Below are 12,006 nucleotides of genomic sequence, written 5' to 3' on the forward strand. Positions count from 1 at the left end.
CATACAGACCTACTGGAAAAAAACAAACGTGTCCTTGATGTGACCGATAATTTATAGGAGTTTTAACCAGAAGAAACTACGTGAGGTATTTACGGTCTGTTCTCCACAACTTGGGGAAGGTGTGAAGGGAATGACCTCCTGATCCTGAAGGGCAGTTGTTAAGAGAACAAGGAACATGGAAACCCCCCAGACAGAAACCCCTCACTACCCACCCTACAGAACTAATACAAACAACTGAAAGTTTTTAACCTGGATTTACAGAGCTTTGATCATAAGCTTCATGTCCAAGCTCACTCATACTGTGTTACAAGAACCCTTCCTGTGTGTTTCTCCTATGTGGAAACACTAATATCACCTTGTTTCTGCTGAAAATATTTGTGCTATGCAAGTAAAAGTTATTCTTACTTGGGCAACAGGTAAATATACTGATGTTTTCTTAACTGTTTTTTCAGGTTTAAGTTCACATAGGCACCATGACTAGCCTTGGAAGAGACATTATTTGAGGTTACCACAAGGGCTTCCCACGTCCTTAGGAACTCCCTTTATAAGATAATATCCTGGGACTAGGAACGATATAAAATCATAGAATGGTAGGGGTTGGAAGGGACCTTTAGAGAACATCTAGTCCAACCCCCCTGCAGAACCAGGTCAACCTAGATCAGGTCACATAGGAACAGGTCCAGGCAGGTCTTGAAGACCTCCAAGGAAGGAGACTCCACACCCTCCCTGGGCAGCCTGTGCCAGGGCTCCCTCACCTGAACAGTGAGATAGTTTTTTCTTATGTTTAAATGGAACTTTTTGTGTTCCAGCTTCATGCCATTACCCGTTGTCCTGTTGCTAGATACCATAGAAAAAAGGGATGTCCCAACCTCCTGACACCCACTATTTATATACTTGTAAATAGTAATGAGATTCCCCTCTCAGTCTCCTCTTCTCTAGGCTAAACAGCCCCAGTTCCCGCAGCCTTTCCTCGTAAGGAAGATGTTCCATTCCCCTGATCATCTTGGTGGCCCTGTGCTGGACTCTCTCCAGAAGTTCTCTGTCCGTCTTGAGCTGAGGAGCCCAGAACTGGACACAGTACTCCAGATGAGGCCTCACCAGGGCAGAGTAGAGGGGGAGCAGAACCTCCCTTGGCCTGCTGGCCACACTCTTCTTGATGCATCCCAGGATGCCATTGGCCTTCTTGACTCATGGTTAGAATCTAAGAAATAGAATCTAAGATCTAAAGCCTCAATTTTTTCAGTGTTTGGTTTCACTTCCAGAAGAACTCTCAGGATTTTCTGAGGTCATTTCCTGATGACCAATAAAAATAACCCATTTCCTTTTTCAAAGATCCATGATTCAGGGGTTTGCATGACAAAAAAAGCCACTTGGATACATTGAAACCAAGGGGCTCAGCATTCTTTTGTTTTGATAGATTTGCACTATTTGCCTCCAACCAAAGAAGAAAAAAGACTTTAAAAATTACTTTTCTTAAGTGAAAACTACCAATGTTCTATCAGAAATAAAATATTGCTCCAACAGCGCTAAATATTTATAAATATTAGTAAATATTTCTAGTAATTACTTATTTAAAAGGAACATTCAAGAGGAAGGAAGGCTTCTGTCTTTTCTGACAGAGAAACTGGAGACTTTTGCTGTGGCTTTGTGTGTATGGGGTTGAAATAAACAGCAAGTAACTTTTAGCTAATTTCAGAACTTTTTTCATAGTAGGTTAAGAAGAAAAAATGTTGTTCTCCTATGATGATGTTTCATCTGTCTCGAAGTAACTGCACTCGTTAGCTGAATGGGAAGTAAAGCTCCAGACATTCATTTTGCATATTAAGCACGTGATGGTGAGCGAAGAAGAAAACCAAAACTTCAGTTATCTCACAGGTCAGCTAAGACAAAAGGTTGAAAGAGGTAGTTGCAGGAGTATGGCTCATGTCACATGCAAAAGACTAAGAACAGATCTTCTTTCACAGTTGCTCCAGTCCTAAAAGCAAATGTATAATACAGCAAATTCCCTTGACAAAACGGACTTTGTCTTTACTTTTAACAAATAAATCTACTCTGACTTAGAGATGGTGCCTTCAGTAATTTTCAGCCATTGTTCCAAGTCAGGACCTTTTGATTGATGTCAGATTTACATATGAGAGCTCAAGATCTCTCTCACATTCTTCCCTTTGATCATCTGTGACTCAGTATCCCAGACCTGCAGTACCTGGACTTTTTCAAACTTCATGACTGTTATGTCTGTTCTGTAAATGCTGCTTCTTAGAAAGGATAGCTGTTAAATTGTACATAACATTACGTTAGGCTTTGTCCTTCCTGTTCTTTCTCTCACCATCCCCCTTTATTTGTATCCTCAAACGATCTTCTATACTAACATATTGCAACTAACCACTATATTTTCTCCACTTTAGAACTTCTACTCATGCCTGAAGTATCAGCAAGAATGTGACAAAAGATAACACAACTCCTATTACTTCAAATCCTCCTCTGTTGAAGACCTGTTCACCTCTTCAGTTTCTAATGCTGAATGCATAGTTGGTGGCTTAAATCCACATTTCCCCAGAGCTCTATATGTCATCTTGTCAGATCACACCATACAAGTATTATGTGTTGAAATTCACAGGTATACTGAACATTGTTATCAAGTAGCCTCCTCTGGCTTACAGAATTTTCCTTACGTCTTATGACAATCCTCTTCCTGTAGTGAACCCACAAGGGTTTGGAAGATCATGGAGACCCCCTGTGTAGGATAAAGGCGCCAAGAAGTTTGTCTACGGATATGAGCTATCAATTATCATTAGGACTTAAATTCAAGGAGAAGATATCAGCCCTACTATCTATTCAGAACATACTCATGGCACTAGTGCTGGTATGAGTTCATAGAAACCCCATCCTGCCTCATGACAGATTAAGCAACACATTGGAAATAAGCAAACAAATGAATTTACAGCCTTCAATTTCTATATCAGGTGACTCAGCTGCACATAATCATCATTTCAATTAATGTGAATATATCACCTTCTCAGACACAAAGGAAAAAAATAGAGTTCAAAACCCTGTAGGGTATCTTCTCTTCATGTAATATTTAAACCCCTAACAATCAATGCTACTTGTGTGAGATGGGAAACTCATCTAGACCACTGAAGTTAATCATAACATCCCAGACCTAAAGCATTTGTGGCATGAGGCAGGATTGGTTTTAAGTGTTATAGTAGCATCTGTTCAGATTTCAACAGACAATGGCACAATTAATTTTCATATAAACCATTAAGAAGGTTTTATTAAGGGATTGTGTTAATTAATTCTAGTTCTATTCTACTTGTTTGATCTTCAAAGCACATTAAAAATCCCCTCAGTGGAAAATTCATATGTGATTGTGAATGTTTGAGATGTTAGATCGTTGAAGACCAAAATGACATGCACAGATCTATTCCCTATGCTGGAAAGAAACGAGAATGGCAAAAGCCAATGCCCTAGATTAGATCTGTTTTTTCAGAGAGGATATAGACAAAGTATACTTCAATCCAGAAAATATATAATTACATCACTGCATCTAACAAGCTTTTCTCTGCGTTACACTCTGAAAACCTTTTTAGGAAATACACCCACAGCAGAGATATATAAGCAGCAAAGGGAATTCAACAGACATTTTCACATGGCCTATTCCACTTCACAGCTATTGTATGGTACTTGTTTGACTGGATGAACTTACAGATGTATCTAGTTTAGGTGAATAAAATGGTTGGAAAGAAGTGTCTTTTATTCAATATTAGATAGGCAGACTCCTACGCCCACATCTGAACTGCCCATATCCTGAGAGTTACTGGTTCTTGCAGATGGCATATTTATTACTATGTTACATAGAGTAGATTCCATGACAACCCTGTTTTCCTGTTCATGCAAAATCTCAAAAAGTGGGATCCCATCTTGATAAAGGGACTGGGTGAGAGCAGAGCTAACCCAATCCTGTAAGTCCTGTATGGATTTTACGTTGAATTGTTTAGTTATAGAATCATTCAATAAAAGCAATCATGCTTTAATTGGAACTTAGAAAACACATTTATTCCTTCTGAGTGTTCTAATGAAATGTAGTAACTCCACTACAATTTTTACCTGTATTTAGTGTTTCACAGTATGGTGCGTAACCTTTGCAGTAGCCTGATCTTTCAGAAGACATAAAGTTTACATCAATGCCATTAAAGTTTGTACATTTACATTTTCACAGTCCCTGATAGTCTCAAAACAGAATGTTTCCATTTACAAAATATTTTTTTTTAAAAAACAAGCAGAATGTTTCATGTTTTAGACCCGGAATAATACAGAGAAATCTAGACTAGTGAGATCTCTTTCCTTGGTGCTTATTTGAGGTCTGTATTTTTATTCCAATAATTGATGTTCTCAGGTTGTATGGATTTGCTGGGTGGCAGGGAAGAAAGAGGAAAGAAACAGAGATTACTGCCTGTTTCATGGATCTATTTATAACGTCCCTTCTGTCTGCTGTACAGACAGCTGCTTCTCAGCATCCTGTGACGGCTAGGCTGAGTGGTGAGAATATTTAATTCTGTCACAAGGGGCATACAGCTTCACCATCACTGAAAATTGCACAGGTGCTTTTTCAGTTTACAGGTGCCCTTCCTAGAGTCCAGGCCCTGGCTTGATATCCTACATGGGCTGCTGCAAGGTTTGAAAGGTTCTGGATGCACTTCTTTGTTTGCACGCATGAAAAGTAAGAGCTTAATATCTAGCTGTAGATGAAAAGTTAGACTCTCTGTACAAAGCTTCTAGATCTCTATTCATATTCAAAGTCGAAGTACTTTTTAGTAATAATTTGCACACATTTTTTCTATTGTAGTTCTCATTGTAAGGAGATTTGAATAAAAAAGGTAGAACATATCTGCCACAGTAACTATATCATATTAAGATTAAATCACTTCCTCAAAATTTATATCAAGAGAAGAACTGTGCCTTTAGTTTTGATTTTTTTAATGAAAATAGAAGCAATTTCCACAGTTGACAAAATCAGTTATTTCTTTTAAATAACAATTTTCCACTTTTAGCAGATTCACAGGTTTTTTACTGTTCATGAAGGGAAATTTTTAGGTAGTAGAGGCAAAACAGAAACATAGTCACAAGACTTGTACTTAGAAAGTTAATGGTTCTCTTTTCTAAGTATATTTGGCAGTAATTTTCAGTGCTAAAATGTGCAGAAGAACATAAAAATTGCAAAATGTAGCCACAAACAAATAAAGTTTGGTCACATCATCTTAATTCAGTCTTCTTTTGCATATGTGTCATGATATATTATTACAAAGCTACACATCTGGAGAGAAGTCTTCACTTCATGCAGTATTTTGAAACTGTATCAGATATCAAGGATTGGAAAATAATGTGATGGTCACCAGTTGAATTCATTCTCAACGTTCAGTATGTGGTCTCATGCCATTCACCACTTAAACACTTCACTGAATAAAATGGTATCAATTTGCCCCATAAGTTTGTGTGACTATTGTCTATGACTTTAGATGACCAAGAGAAATCAGTTACAGCAGGAAAAGCTAAGGTGAAAAGTTACATGTCTGCACTACCTGTCCATCTCCTCACAATTGCTCCATGGAAACCTAAACTCTTCCTTAAACTGCCTTGCACAGCCTCACCTACATTCCCAGGTAAGCCTACATTCACTCAAGCTGTCACATTAGCTCATCATACATGGTTCACACCCTCACAGCCTCCGAGACAAGCAGTGTTACTACCTGCACATTCCAGGTTGGGAACTGAGGTAGAGCAAGGAGAAACTAATGAGTACATCGTTTTCCACACCTGAACAGAGCAAAGCAAGTTTGGTCTGCCCAAAGTGTGCAAATGTTGGGGTCAGATCATGATCTAATGCTAATGCTAATTAGCATTAGAGTGCTAATGAAGTGCTAATGAACTTTTCAGAGACTTTTATTAATCACCAGCCTTCAACATACTTCTGAGTTTTGAAAGTATGTAACTTGTCCAGATGTGACCTGTCTCTCACAAATACAGCAAAAAATCATGGCTATGACTTGAACATAATAGTTTTTCTCAGTTATATTAGTGCAGCTGTATCACTCAAAGCACAAATCCCTGTATGGAAGTGGCCAATTGCAGGTAATGAGGGAAGGTGTAAGAACAGGACAGGAGATACTTCCCTGCTACATTCTCCCTGAGATTTTGACTCAGGGACTTTGAGAGTGGAGGCATTTCTCTTCTATATTTTTGATCTGTATTGAAGCTTGGTAGGGCAAAATATTTGTGTGACAATGTTTGTGAACAAGCATTGCTTAATAAAATGATCTAAAGTAATTTAATCCTCTTGCTGTTCACCTCTATTATACCTAGCTCCTTTTGCAATTATATTGAAGATGTTTCTTCTTGTTTTGACTCTCACTAAAGATATATGTTTTCCCTTTTCAGCAGAACTGTGGAAGACAAGTTTAAAAGGTCTTATCTGTCCCAAAGGCACCTAAGTTTGCATGCAACATGTCTCTTAAGAGGAGTTTTTTACTAAGAAACACTTATCTTCTGCACACACGCTTTCACTCCTGTGGGTGAAAACTCAGCATCTGCAGTGCAATATAACTGCCCAAGATCTTCTTGTCTGAAAGATCTCGTGTCTGAAATGGCCTGTATAGGCTATGTGAAATTTTGAAAAGAAGATAGCAGATCCAAGCCTGACATAAAATTCAAGAGGCTGCCAGCACACAAAGTAAGTGCAGCTGGTGACATGAGTACTGGAGGAAAAGGCTTCACTGGGCCAGTTTGGCAATTTCCTGGTTTAGCTGTGAATTACATGGATTAATCCTGGAGCTGTGAATGTGTAGATTGACTGGACAAACCTGAATCTAATATGGAGGGAAGTGTATTTTAACCAACAAAGAGAGAAAAGAACTTTTTTCCCAACAATGGCAATGGGTAAAGCAATTATATGGAACACGAGTGCAGATATTCACAATGATACTGCAAACGTATCACACTTAGACATTAATTGTGTGCAGGAAAAAAAATGGTTATCAAAGGGATGCATGCAGTGAGGTTTAGGAAGTATGTCAGTCAGATACGAGGATTCCCACGATGGCCTGAGATGAATAGAAAAAGATGATACAAGTCAAGTTCATAGAGACCTATTTTCAGTATATACACTTCATAATTGACATTTGTTTTCAGTTTTAAGTGGAGATTTCATAGCTCTGAAAATGTTGGGGAACTAGAATAGCAATAAATAACACCATTAAGCTCACTGCTTGTGGTTAACTTATTCCACCCTCCCTGCTTGTTTTCTCTAGTACACATTGTCCTTCCCTTGAATTTCTTGATCATATACGTATTTGAGGCTATCACCTCACACCTATTTTATTCTATTCCACACCCTCCAAATCCTTGTTTTCTTCCATACAACTCACTTCACGCTTATCTACAAAAGTAGAAAGTGTTCTCTGCAGAAAAGATGCACAAGGGGATAGGAGTAATGTTCATGTATTCTGTTGAACAAAAATTGAACCCTAAACTGAGTGCATTTAGCTTTTCTGATGAGCCGCTTCTCATGCTCTACGTGCAAGCAGACATTCAAGAAGCATTTCTCAGTTTGAAACTGATGCTGTTCTGTATATGTATGTAGTAACCAGGCTGACTTGCACTTAAACTTTCCAGAACACTCAGACTTTCCCAGATATAAACCTGAAACTGCAATGTGCAGACAAATCCTAGATCACGATGTCTTTAAGCTCTGTCTTCTTCAGCATATGTATCTATATGTGTTCCTGTTCCTGTGTAGAAGTACATGCCCCAAGTTCTTTGCACTAAATTTATCAGGTGCATTCCAGTCATATCTTTACTTTTCTCTTGGGTGTCAATATTGCACATGCTTCTTTTGCAGTTGTGCAGAAATCAGTGCCTTACTTCTCCTGACATGCTTTCATACTCTTGCTTTTATTTTTGTAACAGAAATGGACACGAAGTCTGATAGAGTAAACCTCAGCTCTTCCTTCCCCGGCAGGGCTCTGTCTTTAGAATCAAGCTGACAGAAATATGACATTTGCTACATTCTTGTCTTTCCCCCAAAAGCCCATAGGAGAAAGAAACAACAAAAATATCTAACATGTTTTAGTCTTGGAAGAAATTATGTTTATATGGCCATGTTTGTAGGCTTCAATGCCAAGGACCATTCCAAGGCCAGTGCTTTAGCATCTTACCATTAAAAAAGTGTTTTCTTCTCTCTAATCTACAAGTACCTGTTGCATTTTAAGACTGTTATTTCTTGTTCTCTTTTCTGGAGACATTAAAATATTTTACCTTCATCTTGCAGCAATCTATTATGTGTCACATTAGTGTCTCTCCTGGATCTTTTCTTACTTTCTTTTCTATACTAAATTGCCCCAGGTCTTTCCATCTTGTCTCTTAAGTGATCTTTCCACAACCTCTAAATGTTCTTTTCTACACCACAGTTCATTCCATTATTTATTGACTATTAACTAGGAACTACTAAGTGCTGAGGAGCTCTGCATATAATGAGGCTCTGATCTGCAAATCTTTCTTATGCTAATGAATAAAATTAATGTATATACACAAATATGTATAGTATCGAGATATGTGATATCGATACACACATATAGATTTTTCTCTCCAAAAATATATTAGAAACAAATTGATCATTTGCTCTCACTCTGCTCACCTTCCTCTCCCTTCCCCTAAAAATAGTCATCATGTTCACTAGCTGTCTCAAGCCTTATCCCTCTACTTGTCCACTTATTTCCAAGAAAAACAGAGGAACCCACTATCTTGAACACTGTAAAATGTAGTTAAATCTGTCAGAACAGTTGCAGAAGGCATGTACAAAGCTGTAGGGATAAGGTTTTCCCTCACTTGATCTCAAAATGTGGGTCCATGTTTTTGCCTAGTGATGTAAGTGACCTAAAACTCTGAATCCCTCTACCTCCCAGACTAGCTTAATCTCAGTTATGATGAAATGTCTATCATTAACTCCTTCTTTCATAATTAAGATAAAATAAGTCTCAGAAGATTTTCCTCCCAAAATAAAGATAAACATGGTTTTTCCCTTAGGCATTTGATAGCGAAGATTACTCCTGTGTTTATCTATTAGTTTTGCTAAAATGAGAATTAAACCTTCCCTCTTTTCAGACATATGGGATAACTATGACTGATATTTGCTTTTACAAGACAGCTAGTCATGTATAATGACTAATCTGACAAATCCGATCTCATTTCTGGTGATGATGTTGAAAGACCAGACTCAGCACATCACTTTATTTACCACAAATGGCTCCCACTCTTTAGTGTTTTTTTTCCCAAAATTGTTTATTTCCTTTTTCTGATAGTTATCAAGTTAGTGCAACTACAAGGAATTAGCATTCATTAAAATGTTTTAAATAGGCCAAGGAAGGTTAAAATGACATGAATATCTGCAATCCAGGACTAATGTTAAGCAATCATTTAAATTTAGATTAAGAATCCAGCATTTAATACAACTTGTTGATCCTGTAAAAGCAGTTCATTGCCATATCAGGGCTGGGGGCAGCTGACCGTACTGCCTGGCTACAGAGTGGCTCAGGAAAATCCTTTTAAGCTGTATAGAGGAGGCAGAAGAGAAGAAATTGCCTTTTCTCTCGATTACTCAAGCATTGTGTTGGTAAATATTACGCAAACCTACAAAGGAATCTATGTACAAAGCACTTTAAAACCTAAACTGTCCTGAAACAAGTGACTCGAGTGAGCAAACCTGTAATTGAGTGGTTGAATAAACATACAGGTACCACAATAACAATGTATTATACAGCTCTGGATCCAACACAACTAGTGTGGTCTTGGCCCTATGCATTCTTAAACATTGATACTAAATAAAATAATTTTAAAATCCTCTGTTAATGAATAAATACTTTCTGTCTTTTATTTTCCAGATTTGTCCACATGGGACATATTTATGGATTCATTCTATCCCTCCCTTTGAAAATGTTCAATAAAGTTTTATGACAATTTTTCTAAGAAGTAAAACACATTCTTTAAAACAATTCCTGACAGAATTTAAAAGGTCTTACAGGAGTGTTGTAGTTCACTAGTTGGGTTTTAGTTTAATAGTCACATGATTCCCTTTCACTTACAATACCAATATGTAAGATCTACGTACTGCTCCCTGATACAGGCTCTAAGTGAGCTTGATTCCTAGTTCCAGTCCTTTTTCTCCTACCTAAAAACGTCCCTGAGTCATGGGAAAAAAAAGTCTTGATCTAGTCAGATGCTGTTAAAGGAGAAACATACATGCAGTCCATAATGGCTTTCTGTACATTTTCTTATAAATATTTTTCCTGAGAGATTAAAAGCAAAACTAATGATTTTCAGTCAAAATTTTGTCAGTTGTAAGGTTAGTGGCATTGTACCATAAACATCTGTGTTAAAATATCTATAAAGTTCTGCCAGAAATATTGAAAATCTGTTTTGGGGAAATCTGTGCTTTACGAAAACTACTACTACCATGTCAGCACTTTCAGGCAGCCCATTGTCAGCAATGTTAGAGGTAGGAGTGAGAATTCTGACAGACTTAGCTAATTAGCTCTTAGCTAATTGTAGTTGAACTACCAACCCTTACCATATGTAAGCAGTGCGATCTGTAGGACTTCCCATACTTGGTTGGTAAAATGTCTCCACTCAGAAAGAACCCACCTTATCTGCAGCTTTTAAGTTTCACATTTGGGGTGGTTTTCTTTTTCTCATTTGGTCAATACTTTCAGAGTTTGCTGGCTGCTTAGGTTTCATTTGTAGCATATGGCTTTGGTGGGTTGATGGAACTGCACTTCAGAAACTCAGAGTTTTGTTATGAGACATATGGGTGATGGTTTTTAACTTTTGCTTTTTAATGCTGTCAGAAAAAAGAGCAAAGTGTTACATAAATCTGTCATGTTTTTACCTATTTAGGTGCTCTTCCCTTTCCAAAAAGATTGTATGTATGTTTACATAGCCATAAAGCATGATTGTGTGATTGACAAAGCATTATTTCTTCCCTTTTCCACTCTTCTGGGGTGGCAGTGGTCACCACGATCATGCTGGATTCCTGCTGCTTCTCTCTGAGACTCCTCACAACTGTATTTTAGCAATCTCTTTGCTTACTTCGCCCCATACCCAGCTAGCAACACCGTTCATGTCATTCCCTCAGGCAAACCTCCCACCTGATTCAACAAGGCTTGCTAACTTTTTACACCATCAAAGAAATAGTTACATTCAGTCGTAAAAAACGAATATTACTCAAGTTGCCTTTAGTACCTGTCTGATACATTTTGACTGAGATGTAGGATTCCTGTAGTGGACTTCCCGTCTACCGTTTTCCTTAATAAGGAACATCTTCCTCCTGTTTAATGAATGTAGAACTTATAGGTTATTTGGCATGACATTATTAGACCTTTTTAGAAGTGAGAGCTGACACAAGGTATACTTAACTTACAAACAACATGAATAACACCTTTGGACTTGGATGATGGGCCAGCAATGCTTTTAAATGATACCAGATAACTTTCAGGGCAGGAGGATATTACTCAAAACAGAAGCATAACCTATGTGGCTACTGAGCTCAAATTGAATTGAGGGGAAAGGAAGGTTTAGGGCATGTTTGTTTGTTTGTTTTTTCCTGTTGGATAATCAGTGTGATTGTCAGTTCAAAAATATCATCTTGGGACCAACCAGAATTTTACCAGCCTGTGTCAGGAGAAGCATGCCACGTTACTGGGGACTGCAACTTATAAGAAAGTACGGATGATTGACCTGTAATGAGCTTTTACATTTACGATCATAAGCAAAGCTGACACACCACGAATAGCGCAAATGTCAAACTCGGGTCAAAGCTGCCTTTCCGCAGACCTTCAAAGACAAGGTTGGTAACAAAATACAAACTTGTTTTTTTAAACAGACTGCATGCAAAGGGGAAGCTGGTGTGCTCCTTTCTGTGTGGTTTATTAGGCAAAGCTGATGTGTCTGTACGTTTCA

This window comes from Colius striatus, chromosome 6 (genome assembly GCF_028858725.1).
Source record: "Colius striatus isolate bColStr4 chromosome 6, bColStr4.1.hap1, whole genome shotgun sequence".
NCBI classification, from domain to species: domain Eukaryota; kingdom Metazoa; phylum Chordata; class Aves; order Coliiformes; family Coliidae; genus Colius; species Colius striatus.